Raw genomic sequence first — 10425 nt, 5'->3', positions numbered from 1 at the left:
CCATTGATGCTGTCACTTTGCCAATTCATCTCACTGGGGGTCTTCCTCTTGTTCTCTGACCCTCCATCCTACCTTAGGATTGATGAAAGAACTGGGGAGACAGGGCCTTGACCCCTACTCTAAAATCTACAGCTGGGCCCTTCTTCCTTCCTCTTCCTCTGGAGCCCCCTGTTGGTCAGAGCAGTTTCTGTGTCTTGGCCATCATGCACTCTTCTGGTCCAGCTTCTTCCTCATCACTCCAGGGACAGGTGAACCCAGACCCAGTTGTCTAAAGTCCTGAGAGGCAGCCAACTGGGAATGCCACGAGGGCAACATGGAGCCCAGCAGCAACATAAACAACAGCGCGTGTTTGTAGCTCATGCAGAAGAAACCGAGCGATTCGAAGCCTCTTTGTAATTGGAGCACATGGCTACTACGTGTCCCCACTGCTGTTTAGTCGTTTCTGACGCACAGCATCCCTATCGAGCAGAGCAGAACGATCCCGTTGAGTGTTCAAGGCTGTCGTCTTTATGGAAGCCGACGACGGTCTCATTCTCCTGCAGAGCAAATGGTGGGTTCAAACCACGGCATTATCACAGCTTCTTCTGGAGAACATAAACAACCAAAAAACACCCCAAACTCACCACCACTGAGTCAATTCACTGTGACTCTGTGTAGGGTTTCTCAAGCTGTAAATCTTTTTTTTTTTTTCTGTCCTGTATTAAACATGCCATAACAACACAGAAGATGTTGCCATAGTAACCTGACCTTCATGTTTCAAAGTAAAATAATGTAAAAAAAAAAAAAAAGAGAGAGAGAGAGAACAATTCCATTTTTTTTTTCTGTCCTGTATTAAACATGCCATAACAACACAGAAGATGTTGCCATAGTAACCTGACCTTCATGTTTCAAAGTAAAATAATGTTAAAAAAAAAAAAAAAAGAGGTTAAAAAGAGAGAGAGAGAGAACAATTCCATTTTTTCCCCTTCCTTCTTTTCTTTTCCTTTCTCGTCTCTTTAACTGCCTTTCCTATAACCCAACTTAACATGTGTCTACACTCTTTTTTTTTATTGTGAATTATGTGATAGTTTACATGGGAGAACATTTGTGTCTACACTGTTGGTGATGAACTCTGGTAGCATAGTGGTTACAAATCGAGCTGTGAACCGCAAGGTCAGTAGTAAGAAACTACCAGAAGTTCCGCGGGAGAAAGATGAGGCTTTCTGATCCTGTAAAGATTTACAGCCTCGGAAACCCTGTACAGGGTGACTATGGGTCGGAATCGACTCCATGGCACGTAAACACCACCACTACCCTCTTGGTATGGCATTGCGGGTTAATGCACTAGACTGTAAGGTCGGTTTGAGCCGAAAGGTCAGCAGTTTTAGCTCAACAGCCACTCCTTGGGAATCCTATGTAGGGTTGCTATGAGTTGGAACCAGCTCAACAGCAGTTAACAATGACAGCACACTGTACCCAGTGAAGCATTTTCCCTTCCTCCCACCATCATAGAGCATTTATTATAAAATGAAAACCCGTGCTTGACTTTTCACAGCAGTTGTTGTTGTTGTTGTTAAGTGCTGTCAAGTCAGTTCCAACCCAGGACATCTGGTAAGTTTGAACCACCGACCTTGAGGTTCACACTGACTTTGCAGTCCAGTGCATTAACCCACAGCGCCACACCAGGAGTCCCTTCACAGTGGTGGTCTCATATAGTATCTGTCCTGCAGCCAGTGTCTTATCCTGCTTCACCACACCAGGAATCTGGAAATGTTTGTAAAAATAATACGTTTCTGCTGAAATACTGCACAAAAATTTTACAGTCATTTTAGGGTCACCTCCCTCTGACAGGAACACCCATTACTGTGCTCTGCACCCCTTCCTCATACTCCCCTGGTGATGCCACTGCACTGGGAACCAACAGATGGGATCTGAAATCCCAGCTCGCTGTTCCAGGGTCTGTGCCCCTAAAGCTGATACTCAAGCAGGAGAAACCACAGTGCTTTTAGCTTGTGTTTTTGTTCTCTGTTCATTGCCTCCTTCCCACCTCTGGGTCTGCATGTCAAAAAAAATCATATCCTGGTCTTTACTGTAAACTCTGAACAAGAGAGGATCGTCCTGGGCCTGGTGGGTAAGGTGGGAGTGGGAGGGGGCTACTGGGCAGGGTTCAGAAGAAAGTCACCCCAGTTCATATTTTTAAGTATAAACTTGACAGACCATACGTGCTCACCTGTGCATCTGATCATGCGGGCTTACTTGTTTAAACCCTAAACTGCTTCCCTCAAACCCACCCACTGCTTTCTAGTTGATTCTGACTCATCGCGACCCTCTAGAACAGAGAACTGCATCTTGGGGTTTCTGAGGCTAAAAATCTTTATGGAAGCAGACAGCCTCATCTTTCTCCTGTGGAGCAGCTGGTGGGTTTGAACCACCAACCTTGCAGTTGGCAGCCCGATGCTTAACCCACTGTGCCACCAACTGTGAAAGCCTCTTTAGAACCTTCCGGAAGGACAACAAACTCCAACTCACTACTCAGACCTCCTGAACCCTGTGTTTCATCATCCACAACCACCTCCACTTTGCTTTCTCAAATGAGGTCGCTGGGCTGGTTAATGGATTGAATCTGAAGACAAGAATTTTCTGCGTATCCATAGTCAAACAGAAGAATGAATACAACACAAGCATTAATATTCTTCCTATTAGCTAGTTTTGAATCTTTTAAAATCATGATAAACGGAGAGAAGATTGAAGTTGTCAATGACTTTATTTTGCTTGGATTGTCAGCACTCGGGGAAGCAACAGTCAATAAATCAAATGACATATATAATCTTCTGCGCAAGACCTCTTTAAAGTGTTCAAGAGCAAAGATGAGGTGTGCCAGACCCAAGCAGTGGTATTTTCAATAATCTCATATGCATGTGAAAGTTGGACAGTGAATAAGGAAGACCACAAAAGAATTGATACATTTGAGTTATGGTGTTAGAGAAAAATATTAAAAGTACCATGGATTGCCAGACAAACAAACAAATCTGTGTTGGAAGAAATATAACCAGAATATTCCTCAGAAGCCAGGATGGCATATTTCAGACATAATATCAAGAAGGACCAGTCCCTGGAGAAGGACATCAGTGAAAAAGAGGGAGACCCCCAACAAGATGTCACATGCTCACTTGGGACTTCAGCCCAGGGCAAGGCCAGCTGCTGTGTCTTAAATGGAAACCCAGCTCTGGCCGACTTCCTCACGCTACTTAAGAGCCTACAGCGCCCCCTGGTGAACACTCCTGAGAGCACACTGGGTTTATGGTCAGTTCGATCAAAATTTATAGCTTCTCCTTTGGAAACCCTATACAGTGTCTCTACGAATCAGCATCCACTCGATGGCTGTGGGTTTGGGGTTTTGTGGAGGAAAGTCCAAAGTAAATCTAAGGCTACAGCCTCTTTTGCACTCTCAGGGTAGGACCGTTGGCTGACCACAGTTCCCAAAATGTTCAGGCAACATACCACTTGACCTTATGAATGAGACTGGTCTGCATGTCTTCCATCATGGACCCATGCTCCTGCACCTGGGAAGGTTGAGCTCCTTTTACTGTGGAGATCCTGGGGCCCCACACACCATCATGTTCCTGGCTGGATCTGAGAGGAGACCCTACAGTAGAGGGTATCATAAGGAGGGGAAGGGAGACCCCATGGGTCCAATGGACCCTGCAGGGCCTGGACACATTAACAGAGGGATGGAGGTGCAGGTGCTCAGAGAAATGAGGATCCAGGAATCCTTGGTGGGGTCCCCGAAATGTTTACATGAAGGGCAGAGCCGGGGACCAGTGAGACGGCCTGCAGATGCCCAGAGGAGGAACAGTAGCTGCAGTTGTTATACCAGATGGATACAGAATGTAGCTGAGAAAGAGCACTATAAGGCTTACTGATGGAGTGGCTGTGGCAGAGCCAGAGAGGAAGAATCCAAATCTCTAAGGTTGAGCACCCCATCTCCCCCCAGGATGGGACACGAGGTCTCCTGAAATGGGGAAAGTACCTTCCCAGAGTACAGGCCAGGAGGGGAATGCTGGGCAAGTTTGTAGGGGTGGAGGGAGGTAGCCAGGAGAGGGGTGAGTCCCATCTGGTGCTCAGAGTGCAATCGGAACAGGAGACACAGGTGGGGGTCGTTTAGAAGATTTTTTTTTTTTTTTTTTGAAGGCATGGGACCAGATGATCTTTTTAAAGGAGGTTTCCATCCCCCAAAGGTGAAAACCCCACAACAATCTTATGCTCTGGAAGGGACGGAATGTTCTGGAAGGGACGGAATGTTCTGGAAGGGATGGAATGTTCTGGAAGCTGATGACCAGGTGAGCAATTCCACCTATACGAATATGAATGTCTTGGTTATCCAGTGCTGCTGTAACAGAAATATCACAAGTAGATGGTTTTAACAAACAGCAATTTATTCTCTCAACATTTAGGAGGCTAGATGTAGGGTTTCAAGACTTCTAGGTGGAGGGTCAGAGAAAAAGAGAAAGACCCCCAAGGCCAAGTGACAGCATCTATGGACTCAAGCATGGCAATGGTAGTGAGGTTGGCCCAGGATCAGGCAGTGTTTCATTCTGCTGTACATAAAGTCGCTATGGGTCGGTACCGATTCGATGGCGCCTAACAACAACAGCCTCTTCAATGGTGAGAGAATAAATTGTTGTTTATAGAAACCATCCACGTATGCTGTTTCTGTGCTGGCTCTAAGAGAAGGCTTTCTCTCTGTGTGTCTCCTGGGTCTAGGAATTTCCCAGCACAGGGACCCCAGGTCCAAAAGATGTGTCCACCTCTGCTCACTTGTTTGATCTCCTTATATCTCAAAAGAGATTGGCTAAAAATACAATTCAATCCAGTAGATTGTATCCTACCTCATTTACATAACTACACCACGATTTGCATCACTTCACAAAACATCAGACCATACCACAGGAAGTGACCACATCATTATATAACTGCCCAAACACTGACAATCATGCCCCACAAGGTCAGCACATATTTTGGGGGAGAATGCAATTCAGTCTGTAACAGTGAGCATGCACTAGCGTGTGGCATGTGGCTGTATGTTCACACATGTGCCCAGATGTATGATGGTGTACAGGAGCTGAGGCTGCCAGGGTCTGAGCTCAATACTGCCCCTCCTACCCAACTGTCAATGGCGGGGAGAATGCAGGCAGTATCACTGGCAGGGCTGCCACCTGCTGGATGGACTGGGTGCTGCAGGCAGACGACCTCTGGTATCAATTGCTCAGTACAGCTATGGACCTTTGCAGGAAACAGTTTCTTGTTGTTGTGTTGTTAGGTGTCTTCGAGTCAATACCGACTCATAGCAACCCTGTGCACAACAGAATGAAACACTGCCTGGTCCTGCACCAACCTCACAATTGTTGCTATGTTTGAGCCCATTGCTGCTGGCACTGTGCCAGTCCATCTCGTTGGGTCTTCCTTTTTCTCCGACCCTCCACTTAACCAAACATGATATCCTTCTTCAGGGACAGGACCCTCCTGACAATATGTCCAAAGTATGAGAGGTGAAGTTTGCCCATCCTGGCTTCCAAGGAGCACTCTGGCTGTACTTCTTCCAGCACAGATCTGTCTGTTCTTTTGGCAGTCCATGGTACTTTTAATATTATCCTCCAACACCATAACTCAAATGCATCAATTCTTCTACAGTCTTCCTTATTCACTGTCCAACTTTTTCTTGCATATGAGGTTATTAAAAATACCATGGCTTGGGTCAGATGCACCTTAGTCCTCAAGCTGACATCTTTGCTCTTCAACACTTTATAGAGGTCTTGTGCAGCTCTGAGTCTTGATAACCTTATTGGTGCCGAGGACTTGGTGAAACCCTCTTCTCGGAATATCTTGTGCTTCGAAGATACTGTGTTGTTTTTGTTTTAATTGAAGGTTTGTGACGATCCTGTGGCAACCAAGTCTATCAGCACTGTTTTTCCAACCACGTGTGCTTACTTCATGTCTCTTGGCCTCTGTTGGTCATTCTCAGAGTATTTCACACTTTCTCATCATGCTATTTGCACACCTGATAGAGAACGGTTTAGTGTTAACATCACTTTTATCTGCTCTGGGACACCAAAATGCGTGGGGACTCCCTGGACTGTGATCTTTGCTTTACTGCAAGGGTCTGTAACGGAGCTCACAGTATCTCCAAGGTCTGTCTGTAAAGCTTTTAAAGCACAATATAAGATAACTGGATTACAAAGGAAACCGATTCTTTGGAAATACAGCTGTCAAAATATTAACAGTAATCTACGTGCCTCCTTAACAATCTCTAGTGGTGGGTGTAATCGCTACTCTAATTTCAAAGTCATGATCAGCGTAAATATTTTGAGAGATCTGCAACAGTTAGAACGTGATGTGAAAATATTTATGATTTCTATCGATGACAAATTCTCAGGTACTGGTAGCAAGACTGTGGGTGTGTTTTGGTTTTGTTTGGTTGGGTTGTTTGGGACTATTTTTAACTTGTTTTTTGAGAAGTTTTACCTGCATTTATAATGGGAGGAGATTTGGTATGATAGTGTAGGATCAGCACTAGACTGCTGACCACAAGGTCGGTGGTTCAAACCTACCTGCCACTCCTGGAAACCCTTTACAGGGTTGCTATTAGTCAGAACTGATTCGATGGGACTTAACAATAACATAATGGGAGGAAAGTCCATCATTAATTTTTAAAGTTCATAAAAATAAACATGTCTTCCAAGTATGTGAATTCTATCCATGAGTCCCTTGGAGTTGGAGAACCTCAGTTTAGGAAACCCTGGCCCAGCCCCTCCTTGGTGGCCCTGGTGCCTTCTTGGGCCCTTGGCCAGCTGCCCAGCATCTTCACCCTTCTATAGGCAGCCATCCTCACCTGACCCCCTCCTCAGCATGGAACAGCCCCAGAAGCCAGTCCAATGGCTTTCTGCACTGACGGTGGATCTAGCCCAGACCTCACAGGCAAAGAAGGCACCCCCCAATCTTTCTCCTCTGGACAGGTGGGCAGCCCCATGTTCCGCCACCTGGACATCACCACACTGTCCAAGCCAGGGCTCCCAGGACATCCACTCTAATTCAGGAGTCCTCCAGACAAGCTGGGGAGACCCCCAAAATGGACAAAGATGAGTCAAAGAGACTCCCAAAATGGACAGAGAGCCCCCTCAAATGGAAAAAGATGTGTCTCAAACCTTCACCCCAAATTGTCCCGAAAACCTTCTCCGCCTATTACCTTCCCCATCTCTATTTTGGCAGCTCTCGCGTCCCATGTCGTGGTTCTGAATTGTGTTCCCCCAAAATTTGCTGAAGTCCTCATCACACAAGGGAGTGTGACCTTGTTGGGTCTTTGGGTCTCTGTGGATGTAAGCTCCTCCCTCAAAACAAAGCCAGAAGTGGTGTGTTTCGACCACCTAGTCTCAGAAACCCACTTTAGTCCTCTCAAGCTCGAAAACTCAGATCCTTCTGAAACATTCCCTGTCTTGGCCAGAGCGGAAGGGACCAAGCCACTGGTCAAGCTTCCGGAAGGAAAATGGGGCTTATATCAGATGTGGACAAAAATGCATCCAGTTGATTCTGCTTCTGACTCCACAGGGATCATGAGACCAACAGGTTCTCATCAACTATCCTCCTGAGACTGCTACCACCCATCCGGTTGCTCGTACTGTGGGGGCTTGAGCGTGGTTCTGATGCTTGAAGCTATGCCCCTGGTATTGCAGACACTAGCAAGGTCACTCATGGGAGACAGATTTCAGCAGAGCTTCCTAACAGAAAGACTAGGAAGAAAGACCTGGAGATCTGATTCTGAAAATTAGTCAATGAAAGACCTGTGGCTATCATGCTGGAAGATGAGTCCCTTCAAACCTGCTACTGCTGAGTCAATCCCGACTCCACAGGACAAAGTAGAGCTGCCACCATAGGGTATTTGAAGCTATGAGGATTTACGGGAGCAGACAGCCTCATCTTTTCCCCATGGAGCTGCTGGTGAATTCTAACCACCAATCTTCCTCTTAGTAGCCAAGCTGTTAACCATCTCACCACTACAGAGCTCCTTCCTAGGCTGGAAGATACTCCAAATATTAGGGTAAGTCAGAGAGTATTGCTACAAAATTATAGACCCCTTTATTAAGTGAAAATATCAAAATGTGAAGCTATTGTTTCTCAACATGCCCTCCATCTAGTTCTATACACGTGTGGAGGCGCTGTTTCCTTACCACTAACCCTTCTCTGGAGTATTCGGCACTCTTTGGTTTATTCTACATTAAAATAATAGTTTTGACATCCTCAAGGGACTCAGACCATCCCTTTTAAGTGCTCTTTAAGATTTAGAAACAAAAAAAAAGTCTAAAGGGGCTAGCTCAGGGCTGGAGAACGGATGGGGTAAGGTTTCCCCATGAAATTCTTGTAGCGACAGCTCTTACTATTCTCAAAGAATGAGCTGGTGCATGATTCTGATGGAAAGACATTCCTCGGTATAACTTTCCTGGCCCTTTTCTCACTGATTGACTTTTCAGTGTTCTTAAAACTTTCTCATAATAAGCCCCCATGATCATGCTGCATCCTTGAAGAAAATGTATCAAGATGACCCTATTGAAATTCCAAAATACAGTTGCTGTAACCTTCTAAGCTGACCTCTCTGCCTTGAATTTCATTGGTCCAGCAGGTGACCTCAGAAGTCACTGTTTTGATTTGACCTTTTTTTTTGAAGGCACCTTAATGAGATTAAGACAAGTATCTTACATAGAGAACTTGTCTGCAGTCACCCACAAATTGCAGAGATATGCTAAAAGATGTTTTGTTTAGAATAAATCGGTGCATGTATGAACTGGAATCTTTGTAGCAAGACTTTTTGACTGACCCTTGTACATAGAGGTCACAACAATGGATATCAACATATCAATGATCGTGAGGATGCTACAAGACCAGACAAGCTTTCTTTGTGCTGTGCAATCAGCCGCAGTGAGTCGGAGTCAACTCAAAGGCAGCTACCAACTGCCTGGGGCTGAGGGGGGGTACATGAGAGCCAACAGAACCCATCTCACTTCTTACAAGGTCACGTGGGTGCCATGAGGCCATGTTGGATGGTGCTAGGGGCTGTAGCCCAGCACCAGGTCCTTAACAAGCCAGGGACCCAGGACCAGGAAGAAAATACACAATGCGCTCCCCACATCTGCAGCTCAGGAAACTATCTACAACCCCTTACTCCAAAGAAGCAGGGAACTCTGGGAAGTGTGGTTAGAGGCTGGCCTTGCTGGGGTGAGGAGGCTGCCCGGGAAGCTCGCAGCTCTACTGCCTCAAGCCATACACCCCATGGCCACCAAAATTTAGCAAGTGAGCATTCTCTACTACTTCGTACTGTAGCTTAGGTGCATCTGAATTTGGCCAAGTCACTCCTCAATGTCACTCTCTTTGTGTTTTGGTGTTTTTTAAACCTTAATGGAATCACTGGGTAACATAAACAGTAAGCACCAGCCTACTGATGAAAAGGTTGGTAGTTCAAAGCCACCCAGAGACACCTCGGAAGAAAGCCCTGGCAATCTGCTTCCCCAAAGTGGAAGCTACCCAAATCCTATGAGGCACCGTTCTACTCTGCAACACAAGGTGTCAGGGTTGACGCTAAGGCAACTGGTGGTGGTGGTGGCTGTCTCCCCCAAATTCTTCTATATGTAGTTGAAAAATTCCTCCGGGTGGAGTTTAGATGGAGTCCCCAAATGGAGCACATGGTTAACATGCTCAGCTGCTAACTGAAAGGTTGGTAAAAGGTGCCTAGGAAGAAATGCCTGGAGATCTATGTCCAAAGAAATCATGATCATCGCAAACCTTAGAGAGCACAGTCTTTAGCGCACATAGGATCACCATGGGTCAGTCAACTGGATGGCAACTGATGGTTCTGGAGCTGAAGTTTTCCTCATTCTTGGTTTCCTTCCATACAGGGAGGCAAGGGAGCTGTGGGTTATTCCTCAGAGAGTAGTACTTCTAATACAACCCCGACCCTCAGCTGGCAAAAACAATTTACAATAACTCAAAGCAAGAACACCCCTCCCTATTCCTTCTTAAAAGCTTGCAGACTTCCAAGACACAATAATTCACCTGGAACCGAAGAGTCAGGAATAGGAGGAGGATATGGAATGTGTGGCATTAACTCTCTGAACAACTGCCTCCTTGGCCATGAGACCAGAAGAACTGGATGGTACTCAGCTACTACTATTGAACATTTTGATCAAAGATTCGGTAAGAGAACCCTGATGATCAAAGGGGAGGAAATACAGAACAGAATTTTAATTTCTCACAGAATCTAGACTTTATGGATGCTGGATGAACCCCTGAAACAACTGCCCTGATATGGGCTTTCCAAGATGATTTTTAAACCTTAATGCAAAAATTAAGCATTCTTAAAACCAAACCTGAGGGGAAGAAAGGGAAAAACAGCAATGAAGC

This window comes from Chrysochloris asiatica, unplaced genomic scaffold (assembly GCF_000296735.1).
Source record: "Chrysochloris asiatica unplaced genomic scaffold, ChrAsi1.0 scaffold00034, whole genome shotgun sequence".
In the NCBI taxonomy this organism is placed as follows: domain Eukaryota; kingdom Metazoa; phylum Chordata; class Mammalia; order Afrosoricida; family Chrysochloridae; genus Chrysochloris; species Chrysochloris asiatica.
Note: the sequence above shows the minus strand (reverse complement) of the source record.